General features: G+C 34.7%; 1 long non-coding RNA gene across 2 annotated transcripts in view; it reads left to right on the forward strand.

Annotated features, from left to right (window-relative positions):
• Positions 1 to 13,435, forward strand: part of LOC146889938 (uncharacterized) — a 90,126-nt gene that overhangs the window by 45,591 nt on the left and 31,100 nt on the right. For both annotated transcript variants that reach the window (XR_015736284.1, XR_015736285.1), the window contains exons 3-4: positions 9,235 to 9,287; positions 9,567 to 9,602. This is a non-coding gene — a long non-coding RNA (uncharacterized LOC146889938). The remainder of the gene's footprint in view (positions 1 to 9,234; positions 9,288 to 9,566; positions 9,603 to 13,435) is intronic.

Raw genomic sequence — 13,435 nt, forward strand, 5'->3', positions numbered from 1 at the left:
CGAAGAGGCAACATGTGAGCTGACAGCTGAAAAAGGTACCAAGCCATATGGCTAACATAGATCAGAATAATGGGTTAATATAAGCTATAAGAGTTAACAAGAAGCCTGAGCTAATGGGCCAATCAATTTATAACTTATAGAGATCTCTATGTGATTGATTTTCCTTGGAAGTTTCCTCCCCGGGAGGGACAGAAACTCCAACAAGCCGGCCCTCATGTTACATTCAACCCCAATGAAGTCCTGAGAAGGAAAATAATATTACTTTAGTAAACAATAAGTTCAATCAAGCAACTTCCAAAATGTACAATAAATGACAGAGACAACTGGCTACGTAGGCAATCACCCAAAGTCTCATTTGCAACATTGGAGCAAAGAATATTTCTTAAGAATTAGAGTCACTGCAGACCATTTTCAGAGGCAGGAAAAACTTTAAATTTGTTTTACCTTGTCTTGGCAAGGTTTGGAAATCTTTTTTTCTAATCATGTTTGTTCAGTTCAGACATTGTGCATTTTTTCAGTTCTCAAGACAGGAGGATTTCTTTGCTCAAAGGCCAGTTTTGCCAAATTCCAAGTGAATTGGGCTCTGGGGAATAGATCGGTGCTGCCAGGGCATTGAATGTTTGTTTCCCTTATGTTCCCTTGTTACTTAGCTTGTCTGGGGTCATGGGCTATAGGTTTCCTACTCTTTGATTCATAGTTGATAATCACCGATGATTGGGTACAAATAATCCTCATCATTCTGGTCTGGGTTGGCTTACTCAGAATGATTTTTTCTAGTTTCATTCATTTGCCTGCAAATTTCAAGATGACTTTGTTTTTTAACCACTGAGAAATACTCTTTTGTTTAAATGTACCCTCATTTTTTTATCCATTTTTGGTTTAATGGATTTGGATTTACCTCCATGCTGCTCTTATTATGTTACATGTATGGGAATGATAAAGGAAAATCCTGGACATTTACCCATTTTTTTTTCACATTATCATCTACTATTCAGAAAAGATAATTTAGCATCGGTGTTTACAGAGGACCCTATCATACTTTCATACTTGGTGAGTAATTATTATACCATGATCTTTAGAGTGGTTAACAATGTGGTCTGTGAGATATTGTCATTGTCTTTTTTTTTTTTGCTTTTATGGTTACATTGTGACCTGAGATAGTCAGCAACATGCTCATTTGGAAATTTAGAAACCTAGCAGACATTTTTAAAATACTAGTTTTCTAAAGCATGCATTCTGGTATTATTCAATTCCAGAATATTTGAGAAGTATGGAAAGAGGAAGTTTTCTGAGTATTCATGGACAGCTAGGCTAGAAAAGCACATTACAGTCAAAGGAGAAATCCTATCTCATATCTCCTAGATTGAATAAATATCTGCACTAAACCAGTATTTTATTAATATGTAAGCAATTTGCCCTAATGAAATTTCAAAAACTGGAAATAATGCATGATTCTTGTAGTATATCCAGTGCTCAAAAATTCCAGTATGCCTACTGCCAGGACAATTGAAGCGAAACCCTTATTAAAGTGGCTATTTTTTGTGTTTACCTAATGGAACAGGTCAGTTACAATTATTTTTAAGGTAGCTTGCCATAAAATGTGCTATGTAACAAAGGATGCCTTCAAATTGATGGACAAACAGCTTTCCTAAATAAATTCTGTTTTAATAAAGATAGAAAAAAATACTTCAGATTTAGTGGTGATTATGAGATTTGGAGAGAAATCCTAGCATTTAAGATCTAGTTGATTTTTAAAATAAATAATTATAAATTATTATATGGAGGACATTATAGGGATATTGATTGCATGTAAGAAACAAAAATAATTGAAGACTTCTTTTTTTGCAGTTTTAGGGCAGAATGCTTTATTTATATTTTAAAAAAATTGGTTTTTGCAAAGATTAAAACCGTCAAAATGACTCATTTATTTTTACGGATTTATTCATTGTTTTTAAAAATGAACAAGCACTTTAACCACAGCATTTTGCTTCAGATGATAAGTTGCAAGGAAGGTTTGCACAGGTGCACAAGCTACTGGAGCAAGCACAGGTTAGTATAGCTTTGTTTCTAATTAACAATAATAATACTAACCTGGAGCTAAATCTCTAGTCAAGCCAAGTTAGCACAGTAGTCAGCTTTCATTACTATGTTAAAATACCTGAGTTAGTAATCTTAAAGAGAGAAATGATTTTAGGGAGTCTCGGAGTTTTGAAGGTTTTGATTCATGGTCCATTGGCCCATTACAAAGGCAATATACCATGGTGAATATGAAACAAAGGAGAGAGACAGAGACAGAAACACAGAGAAAGACAGAGAGAGAAAGACAGAGAGATAGAGATTAGAGCCAGGGTTCTAATAGCCATTTTAAGTCCATACATAACTTTCTTACACTTGGCTCCATGTCTGAAGGCTCTACTACCTGTTGGTGGTGACATGAAGACTTCTTCCTACAAAGGTAATTGTGCAAACACCTATAAGCTTTAAAAGAATCAAACACAAATGTTAAAAATATAAATATATTTAATTTTTTCTGAAATCAATTAGACTGAATTGATTTCTTTATAATTAAGATATTGTGGGCTACTATATTACATTTGGGTCTATTTGGAAGAGGGTTTCAAATCTACACATCTTTCTACAATATATTCATTTCATCGCCCAACACTCTAATCAACTTAAATAAATTATGTATTATAATTCAACAACATGAAAAATTATAATTATATATTATATTTGTAAATAATACATATCATTTTAATTATAATTTGACTGCATAAAACACACATAAAAACAGACAAAAACATTCATGAAGAAGCAGAAGCAGTATATATTTGGCAGCACAGATTCACAATCAAAATAAGGAATGGAGGCTTTCATGTATATATGCAGATTAGAGACAAAAGCTGCTGCAAGCTCATTAAGACAACCTGTCATACTTTGCCTGTTTTGTCGGCTGTTAACCGAAGGCGAAACCCAGGCAAATTACATTTTATCCTGCTTTCCACTGTCATTTGCTCTGCTTCTTTTCCCAGCACACGGGGAGGAGGGAGACAGATGACTCATCAGCTCTGGATGAGATCACCAAGTTAAATGCAGCCCTGTGCTTTCCGGTCCTTGGTTTGAGAGCTCTCTCCTCATTGGTTCCTTGATGGCATAAAAAGGTCTGCACTGAGGGATTTTGCCAGTGGGGCTTTGACTAAAGTCCTGCTAAAAGCTGGACTTTAGTCAAAGCCTCCCTGTAAACAACGCCAGATAAGAAAATGTGTCCGAGAGACCTGCAGGAGACAGAAGCAAGAGGAAAAGCAAGGAATCTGCGAGATTGCCCAAGCTCTTCGTAAGGGTCACCTGTTCCTGTTTGCCGTGCAGGAATGCGCTAGAGTCTCTGAAGTCACTGCTTCAGCCGTAAAATCTGTGATTCCTAGGTTAGTCTTGTATTCTGCATTTTCTGAAATGAAGATTTTCTTAGCAAGTCTATACCTGACAACAAAAAGGTCTTACTGACATTATGTGCCACTGGACGCCTGCACTAAGATAATTGGTAGAATCAGGGACCTGGGAATCTGAAAATTTCAAGTGTGTTTCCTAAATCGTTGTGTTTAGGGACTCTGACATGGCATTTCTGTATGTGATACCAGTAAGCTGCAATCGGCATCTCAGTATCACCGTCAGCCATCTGCAGGCAGAAATAGAAAATTTCAGCTATATAGACAGGATACAGACCCAATACGGTGATATGCGATCACCTCTTAGTTACCTCACAATTATTTCTGTTTTTTATAATTTGATTCTGGTCCTAAGTAAACTACATTTTTTCCTGTCATCCACTTTCACTTTCATTTTTTTTCTGCCAGAGGAAACATTGAGCTGGGAGGGAGAAATGCGTCAGCAGCTCTGATGCCGATCTCCAAGGTAACCACAGGCTTTGTTCCTATTGGTGGAATTGAGATCGTGTTACTCATTGTTCCGGGTAAAATATGACTGCACACACTCCTTCAGTCAGAGGCAAGGAGATGTATTAATATTGTTAGCATAGCGGATCCTTCCTAGCCAGGCTCAGGTTATATGCCAGCTCTCAATTACAAATGTTTATAACCAAAACCTGAATGTACATTGGCCCGGACACAGCACATTGCTCTTGACAACTAAATGAGCCAAAGCCCATGTACTTAGCAAAGTCAGGTACTGTTATTTTCCCAGGATTCAATTCTGAGTCACCTGTTATGGTCTGTGCATTAAGTCAATTCCTGTTTCTGAAACCTCTCCTTCTCTTTAAACATGGGGCACCACTGTCTCAGTCTTGAAACCCTGCAGTACCTGCAAGGAAATAATTCACTTCAGGTTTTAGCATCTGACAGTGTCAAGGGGACTCAGGCCCTTTCCTCCTTTCTCTGAGTTCCATTGTGAAAATGGGTGTAACATTGCAGGGGTTTTTGTCTGCATAAAAACTTAGACTCATTGAAAATATTTTGCAGTAACATATGAAAGCACTTCTGTATCCGTCACCAAAGACTCTGAATTATAATAAGGTATAGAAGAGAGAACATACTTCTTATCATCCTGTTGCTTTTTAGGTTTTCACAGCCTCAAATTTGCTGTTTTGGTTGACATAGTCTTTGTATTTTTTCATATAAATGCTCTTTAAGATAATACTTTCACTCTTTATGCCCATTCCTAATTAGAAAATCAGACAGCATGAGCTTTTTTGGAAATCAAGTGTTTATTGATGGTGGCAGTGAGGTATTACATACTTCCCTTGAAAATAATTAACACAATAATTTCTTTGTTACTATGTGTCTTGTTCTTGTATGTTTTGAACAAGTGCAGATATTATCTTGTATCTTCCATCTCAAACTCTAAATGAATATGTCTGCTAGTAATGTTGAAACTGGAAAACATTCATACTTTGGAATCAACAGCCTCCACTTGAATCTGTTAGCATATTTCTGCCATCTTTACAATATAAATGTATGAAGATTTCAAGTAAGTTTAAAGACCTGAAACATAAGAATATAGTACCACACAGCCTCTTATTTTCTATGGAAAGAACTTCCGAATTTATCATTATGTTATTTTCCAACTAGTGCTGAAGAAGCATCTCTGATGAGGGTCAAATGATGCTCAGATATATGAACATATATTAAGACTCAGTTTTTTTTTCATTTGACTCTGGAAGAATAAAAAAAATATGAAAGTCTGTTGCATTGTAGTAATAGATACCCAGCCATTAAGGCAGTTTGAATTATGTCTTCCATCATATAGTCTTAATGACAATATTTACTTGATTTGTCTCCTGATTTTTTGTCAATATGATAAAAATATATCTGAAGATTTCTATTTTCTGGTTTTGATCATGTCGCTCATGAGAGTGAAGAATTATGGTCATTCTAATTCCAGGGTTAGTCATCAATTATAGCACAAGTAGTCAATCCCTTTTAAATTACAAATAATAGCATATGTTTTAACATTCTGTGATGATGAAAGTATGTAGTTACTTCCAAAACAGGTTCTTTCCACTGTATTAGCAGTTGTAAGCATATTTTGAAATGGTTGGTGAATGTCCAGTTTTGTACTTATAGCCATGACTTTGGCCAATAAACACATGAAATAACACACTACTTGCATCTGAGTGAGAAAAAGCTGATATCTCTTATAGTATATGGAGTTCAGTTTTACAGTATCTCTCCTAATATAGCATGAAGCAGCTCAATTACTTTCAAATATTTATATAAGTTTACTTATGTGTACATGTATGAGATAGACTATGTATAATTATATATATATATATATCCATGTATAATATACTTCTTACCTTAGCTTAGAATTTCATACATGTGTACTATAATTATGTTATTTCATGCATAATTGTGCTTCTTCTTTAAAACAATATCTGTACTAAAAATGTCATAATAAATCCAACTACATAATAAAATTATTATATTTTATTGTGCATATACAATTGTATATGACAGTATTGCACACTGTATACACATTGTTGTGATGTTGTATAGCCAATTTATCATTGACTTTTTCTAATTCAAAGGCCTATCAATGTTGCTGTACAGTAGAAAATGATCCTTTCTATCTTAGTCGCCAATATTTGTCAGTGCCTTTTCTGCTAATTGGGTTATTTTTAAAGTGTTTTCCATCTCTTTTAGCATTTCAGTATGGTATGTCATTGTGCTATGCATTTTTCATCATTTTATTGCTTTCATTTAATTTTAATTGACTTTTGAGAATTCTAAAATTTTGCTTTTTAATACTTTGTCATTAAATGGAAGACACTGTCTTCACGGCATACATCCTGTTCTTTTTGACAAAACTTCTCTATTTAAATTGCATGAAATATTTTTAGTGAACAATAGTGGCAAGATTTTGAATTCATTAGCTAGCCTCTGACCAAACCCTATAAGTTTTTTTTTATATTTGAGCAGTTGTGGAATTATATAGCAATGCTGTAAAATCATATTTTTATTTTTGTAGAAGTTGGAGCAAATGCTTCTTGTCGGTTTAGGGTTAAATATTTAGGACAAAGTTAGTACAGATAGATGTTCATTATTAGTCTGTAAAGACTGCATCATTTCTAAAAGTGCCTCATTCTTGGCTCTGTTATCAAACAATTTTTAAGAACATAATATGAAAAAAGCCTGAGTCCCAATATCCAATAAATATATGTATCACTGTAAGTATATAAGCCTTGCAGAATACCATCTATAGTATTAGCAACAAAGTTACTAAAATTTTCCAAGGTATTGTTGTCTGCCATTATATCTTTCATTTATTTATGATAGTAATATGTATTATTTTATTAAATATTAAATATTTAATAATAAATATTTATTATTTTATTTACCTTTAAATAATAATTTAATTTACCTTTAAATGATAATTTAATTTAATAATAATTTAAATAATATTTACCTTTTATGAGGTCCAGTAAATTGCTTTCAGTCTAATAATCTTTACTGTCCAGCAGGTATTGTTGCTGCAGAGTCACAACCTGTTGCCGTGAACAGTCCTGAGCCATTTAGGTTTCCATGCCTTGGTGATGGTGAAGTACTGAGAAATATGCTTTGCTTGACAAATTAAAAGCAATTAAATCAATTCTGTACATGAAGAAAGAATCCCAAAACCCAAAAGCCAGGAATCTTAATCAGAAGTTGCACAAGTTGCCACATGGCAGGGACACAGCAGTGAAGGCCGGGGGCATGTGCCCAAGTTGCCTCAAACAGTTAGCTTTGCTGTGGTGGGGGTTTTACAAATCCTGCTTAGTAGGTAAATCAAGTCAAATGGGTGGGGTGTTAGGCTTTCTGGGCTGTGGATGGTTTAGACCTTTAAGCTAATCAACATAGTAAGTATGGAGTTTGGATCCATGTGTGGTGCCAGATGAAGAAGGATGCAAAACAAAACCAAAGAAAACAAAACAAAACAAAAAAAAAACAAAAAAACATAAACTAGCTCAGAACTGAGTATAATAAAAGGTTATTTATTTAGGGGTAGACTCACAGATCCCAATCCTCTGTTGGAACAGGAATAGCAACTGATTTCTGCAGTGGAAAAAGAGAGCTGATACACGCTTTACATCAGCATAAACAGTGTAAGTTCACAATCAAGTGGGAAAGTAACTTAAAGACTATGACTGGTAGGAATTCCTACGATATCGTATTTGTTGAGTAAGTAGAATACAATGATCTTTAAGTGGTTAACAGTATGGTCTGTTATTTATAGTCCTTATCTTATATTTTTCCCTTTGTAGTTACAGTGTAACCTAAGACAGTAAAGCAGCAGTCTCAGCCAGCAACATACCTATTTGGAAATTGGTAAAGCTAAAAGATATTTTTACAATACTCATTTTCTAAAGCAGGAATGTTGGCCTTATACAATTCCAGAATATCTGAAAAGTGTGAGAACAGGAAGTTTTCTGAGTATACGTGGCTAGACTGGCAAGTTTCAATCCAAGGAAAAAACTTATCTCAAATCTGATAGTCTTAATTAATATCTGCATCAAACCAGCATTTTATTAATATGTAAGCACATTTGCCCTAATGAATTTCCAACAACGTGAACTAAATGCACATTTATTGAATTCTATCCAGTGCTCAAAATTTCCAATATTCCTTGTGGCTGAACTAATGAAGCCAAACCCTCATTAGAGTGGCTATTTAGTATATTTAGCTAATCAAGAAAGAAATTTAGAATTATTTTCAGGTTATCTTGCCATGTAGTGCACTCATGTACTCATAGTTAGTTTCTAATTGATGCATATACAACTTCTTTAAACAAATGCTGTATATATTAAAGATAGAAAAATATACTTCTGATTTAATAATTGATTATGAAATTTGGAGATGAATTCTAGTATTTGGAATTAAGTGATTCTTAAACACTTATAAATTAATATTAAGAGGATAGTTTATGTATATTAGTTGGATGTGAGAAACACAAATATGAAGGCCACTTCTTGCAAAAGTAAGCATGGAAACATCTATAAGGCCTTAAAACAGGCAATCCTAAATGTAAAGAATATAAATGCATTTAAAAATTTTGAGAAATCAATTCATTTAAATGAAAGTCATTTCTTTTTATATATTTATTTATTATGCATAAATATTTTGTCTGTGTGTATGCCCACAGGCCAGAAGAGGGGACCAGACTCCATTACAGATGGTTGTGAGCCACCATGTGGTAGCTGGGAATTGAACTCAGGACCTTTGGAAGAGCAGTCAATGCTCTTAACCTCTGAGCCTGTTAAGACTCTGTGGAATACTATATTACAGTTTGGTCTTTTTTCAACAGGGCTTGAAATCAACATTTCTTTCTACAGTCAACCCAACTCCTTTAATAACAGTACAATGGACTTTATTATGTATTGTATTTCAACTCCATGAAAATTGTAATTATAAATTAGATTTGGATATAAAACATATTATATGTATTACATATAATATATTGAATTATAATTTGACTGCATGATAAACATAAAACAGACCAAAACAGATCACAAAGAATCAAAAGTCAGATGCACTTGACAGCACAAAGTCACAGTCAAAAAACTCCAGAAAGGAATAGAGCCTTCCATGTTTATATCTAGAATCTAGGCAAAAGCAGCTGCAAGCTGCTGAGAAAACCAGTCAATATTAACCAGATTTGTCTGCTGTTAAATGTTGGCAATATACAGTGTAAAGTATGTTTTATTCTGTGTTCTCTTGTCATTTGATCTGCTTCTTTTTACAACAGACAGGGAGGAGGGAGACACAAATGAATCATCAACTCTTGATGAACTCATCAAGGTAAATATAGTCCTGTGCTCTATATTCCTCAGTTTAAAATCTCTCTCCTTATTGGTTCCTAGATGGCATAAAAATGTCTGCACTGAAGAATTTTACCTGCCAGGCTCCTGGCTAAAGTCCTGCTTTTAGCTGGATTAGTAGAAACCTGGCTGAAAACAAACCCAGATAACTGTCCCAGAGACCAGCAGGAGATAGAAGCAATAGAAACATAGGAAAAGAAAAAAAAGTGAGATTTCACATGCTCCTGCTCAAAATCACCTGTTCCTGTTTGCATTTTAGGAGATGTGCTTCAGCCTTAAGATCTGTGATTCCTGAGTAAGTTTTTAATTCTGCATTTTCTTTGATCAAAATTTTCTTTGGGAGTCAGTACCTGACAGAAACTGGGGATGTATTGATCACATGTGCCATTTGAAGACCCACTATGGCAATTTCTATGTTGGAGAATATCTTCAGGTATCTCAGATTCTGAAAATTTCAAGTGGCAGATAGCCAACCATGTATTTGAAGAATATGACACGACTTTTCTGAATAAGATACCAGTAAGCTGCAATTGGCAACAGAGCATCACAATCAGCCATCAGCAGGCAGAAATAAAGACTTCAGGTAGAAAGGCAGGATACAGCCTCAAGAAGTGGGATATATGATTATCTCCTAGTTACCTCACAATGCTTTCCTCTTTTGATAATTGCATTCTGGTCTCAGGTAAAATGATTTTTTCCCCTGTCATCCATCCTCACTTTCATTTTTTCCTGCCAGACCACACAGTTAAATGGGAGGGAGAAATGAGTCAAAAGCTCTGATGGAGATCTCCAAGGTTACCACAGGATTTGTTCCTATTGGTGAAATTGAGATTATTCTCCCCATTGGTTCAAATACAGGAACAATTTGAAAGCACACATTCCTTTAGTCAGATGCAAGGAGAGCTATAACATTTTCAGAATAGTGAGTCCTTGTTATTCAAACTCTGGTTATATTCCAGTTCTAAGATCTCATGTTCATAACTGAAACCCAAATGTACATTTGCCCACACAACAAGGCACACTGCTCTTGAGACGAAGCTGAAGAAATTAGCAAAGTCAGGTATTGTTTTATTCCCCATATTACTTTTCTGAGTCACCTGCTATTGTCTCTTGTGCAGCAAGTAGCTCCCTGCTTCTGAAACTTCTGATTCGGTTGAAACATTAGACACCACTCTTTCAGTCTTGAAACGTAGTGTCTGCAAGGAAATAATTCACTTCAGGTTTTAGCATTTGACAGAATTTAGAGGAGTCATGTTCTTTCTTCTCCTCTCTGAGATCTATTGCAGGAATGTGAATTGCATTGTACTTTTTTTCACGAAAAATTGAAGTCATTGAAAATTCTAATCAGTTACATCTGAAGGCACCAAAGACTCTCAAAGTACAATTTGCTATAACAGAGGAAACATCCTCATCATCTATTGCCTTTTAATTTCTCAAGGCTCATCTTTTCCTTCTTGGATGTCATTGTCTTTGTGTTTTGCCACTTAAAACTTTTGTAAATGATACTTTCTCACTTGTATTCTCATTCCTATTTAGTAAATCAGATAGTATGAGCTTTGTTGGAAATAAGCTACTTACTGATGATGGCATAGAGGTACTACATTCTACCATTAAAATCACTAAATACACAAGATTACTTTGCTATTGTGTGTGTTGCTTTTTGTATTTTTATGTAAGCTTGTTATAATTTTATTCTTAATTTCCTAGCCATTAAGTAACTGTACATTATGCCTTTCATCATATAGTCTTTATAACAATATTTACTTGAGTTCTCCCCTGATTTTACGGCAGCTATGGCAAAAATATATCTCAAGACTTCTCACTATTTTCTCTTTTTGGGCCTGCAGCTAATGAAGAGAAGAATTTTGATCATGCTAATTTTAATCCACTAACATGAGGATTAACCTGCAATTATAGCACAAGTAGGCAATCCCAGTTAAGTTCTAAGTAGCAGCAAATGGATTCCCATTCTATGAATATAAAGTACGTAGGAACATTCAGAATAGCTTCTTTCTAGTGTATTGGGAGTTTCAACATTTGTTGTCTGCTTCCTGAACTAAAACAGTAGGATCAATCCAGAGTATTTGCTGTTTGTAGGTAATCCACAGAGACATGAGATAGGAGCAGCATTGAGGAGTCTCCAATACATAACCTCATAGCAGCATGTAATTAGGACTTAGTTTGTTTCTGTTTGACTCTGGCAGAGTAAGAAAAATTGTTTCTGTATAAGTCTATTAAAATTCTAGTATCATATTCCTGGCCATTAAAATACTGTTGGGATATTCCTTCCCATTAATGGTCTTAATCAAAATCCTTACAGTTACTTGAATTTTCTATTGATTTTTTGACTGCTTTGGTGAAAATATATCTTAAGACTGCTCACTATTTTTTCTTTTAGGGCATGTAGCTCATGAGAGTAAGAAATTTTGTTCTGTGAATTTTACTCCACTAACAAGATGATTATTGTTATAGGATTATCCTTCTGTTATATCACATGTAGTCAATCCCAATAAAGTTCCTAAATTGCAACAGAGGGATTTATATTCTATGATGACATAATAATGTAGGAAATTCATAATTACTAGAAAATATGTTCTTTACATCAAATTGGGAGGTGTAAGCACATTTTTAAAATTGTCTGTGAAGCCCCCCTGTGGTTATATAGGCATGCTTTTGATGAAGAATCCAGCCAATAGTACAATACTGGTACCTGAATGAGACAGTTCTGATAACACTTCATAGTATAAGGGGTGGAGTTCATTTTACACAATGTCTCTCCAAATATGCAATGGTGCATTTCAAGTGTTTTCAAATATTCATATAAGTTTATGTATATCTTTATGAGGTTGCTTATACACATGTGTATATAAACATACATAACATGCATGTGTTCACTTGCTGGGCATAGTTTACAATTTCATACAACAGCAGTTATTTTTATTATTTCACAATTTTTTGCTTCCTCCTTCAATAAAACATTGGAACTACAAAAGTCATAAGAAGTATGAGTAAATATTAATTTTTTAAAATTTTATTGTACATGAACAAATGTACATATAACTATCCCAAACTATGTACATTATGTGGTGACTATATAACCACTTTTAGAAATGACATTTTGTAATTGAGTAGTCTATCAATTTCAGTGTACTGCAAAAATGGATTTAAATTTTTTGCTACGTCACCTCTGTGATGATTCAATCACTGTTGACACGGAGCAGCATACTGCCCACTAATCACAAACCCCATTTAACTGTTTTGTTTCTCCCTGTAACTTTGAATTAGGTTCCCCTTCCTAAGTTTATACTGACTAGTTATAATCCATTAAGCTTCTTTATTAAACAATTCATAGTGACATTTATTCACTCCATGTAAAAGAATAGTATTGAGAATTGAAGACAATGGGACAATAGGACAATGTTAGTAAAACAAAAAAATGATGGTACATAATTTTTATCACATTCTGAGGTTTTATATATGGAGACTCCTCAGCATTGCTGTTGTTCAATGTTTATGATAGAATAAAAGAAAATCAGAGATAATGGTATGGATATTTGTCTAAATACACTGTAATCAATCTAGAAGTTTTTTTTATTTTTATTTTTTTATTAAAAATTTCCATGTCCTCCCCTCCTCCCACTTTCCTTCCCTCCCCCACTCCTCTTCACTCTCCTTCTCCAGGCCAAAGAGCAGTCAGGGTTCCCTACCCTATGGGAAATCCAGGGTCCTCCCCGCTCTTTCCAGGTCCAGGAAGTTGAGCATCCAAACATACAAGGCTCCCACAAAGCCCGTCCACGCAGTAGAATCAAAGCCCAGCGCTATTGTCCTTGGCTTCTCAGTCAGCCTCCAGCATCAACCACATTCAGAGAGACCAGTTTGATCACATGGAATGGGACTGATGATGTTTTTTTTTTTTTAATATCCAGATCTTTCTTTATTGGAAAGTAAGAATGAGACAAATCTTAAACTGCTATGTTGTTTGCAGATTAACATGGTTTTGCTTAATGCATGTGCTGGTGCATGGAAATGGTGTCTGTATGCTCCTCTTGGTTCCCTAAGACCCTTGCTTCATGGCTGAGGTATCAAGGAACCGTGTTTGCTACCTCACCTCTGTGATTATTCAGTTCC

The sequence above is a fragment of the Myodes glareolus genome, chromosome 24 (assembly GCF_982192425.1).
Source record: "Myodes glareolus chromosome 24, mMyoGla1.1, whole genome shotgun sequence".
In the NCBI taxonomy this organism is placed as follows: Eukaryota; Metazoa; Chordata; class Mammalia; order Rodentia; family Cricetidae; genus Myodes; species Myodes glareolus.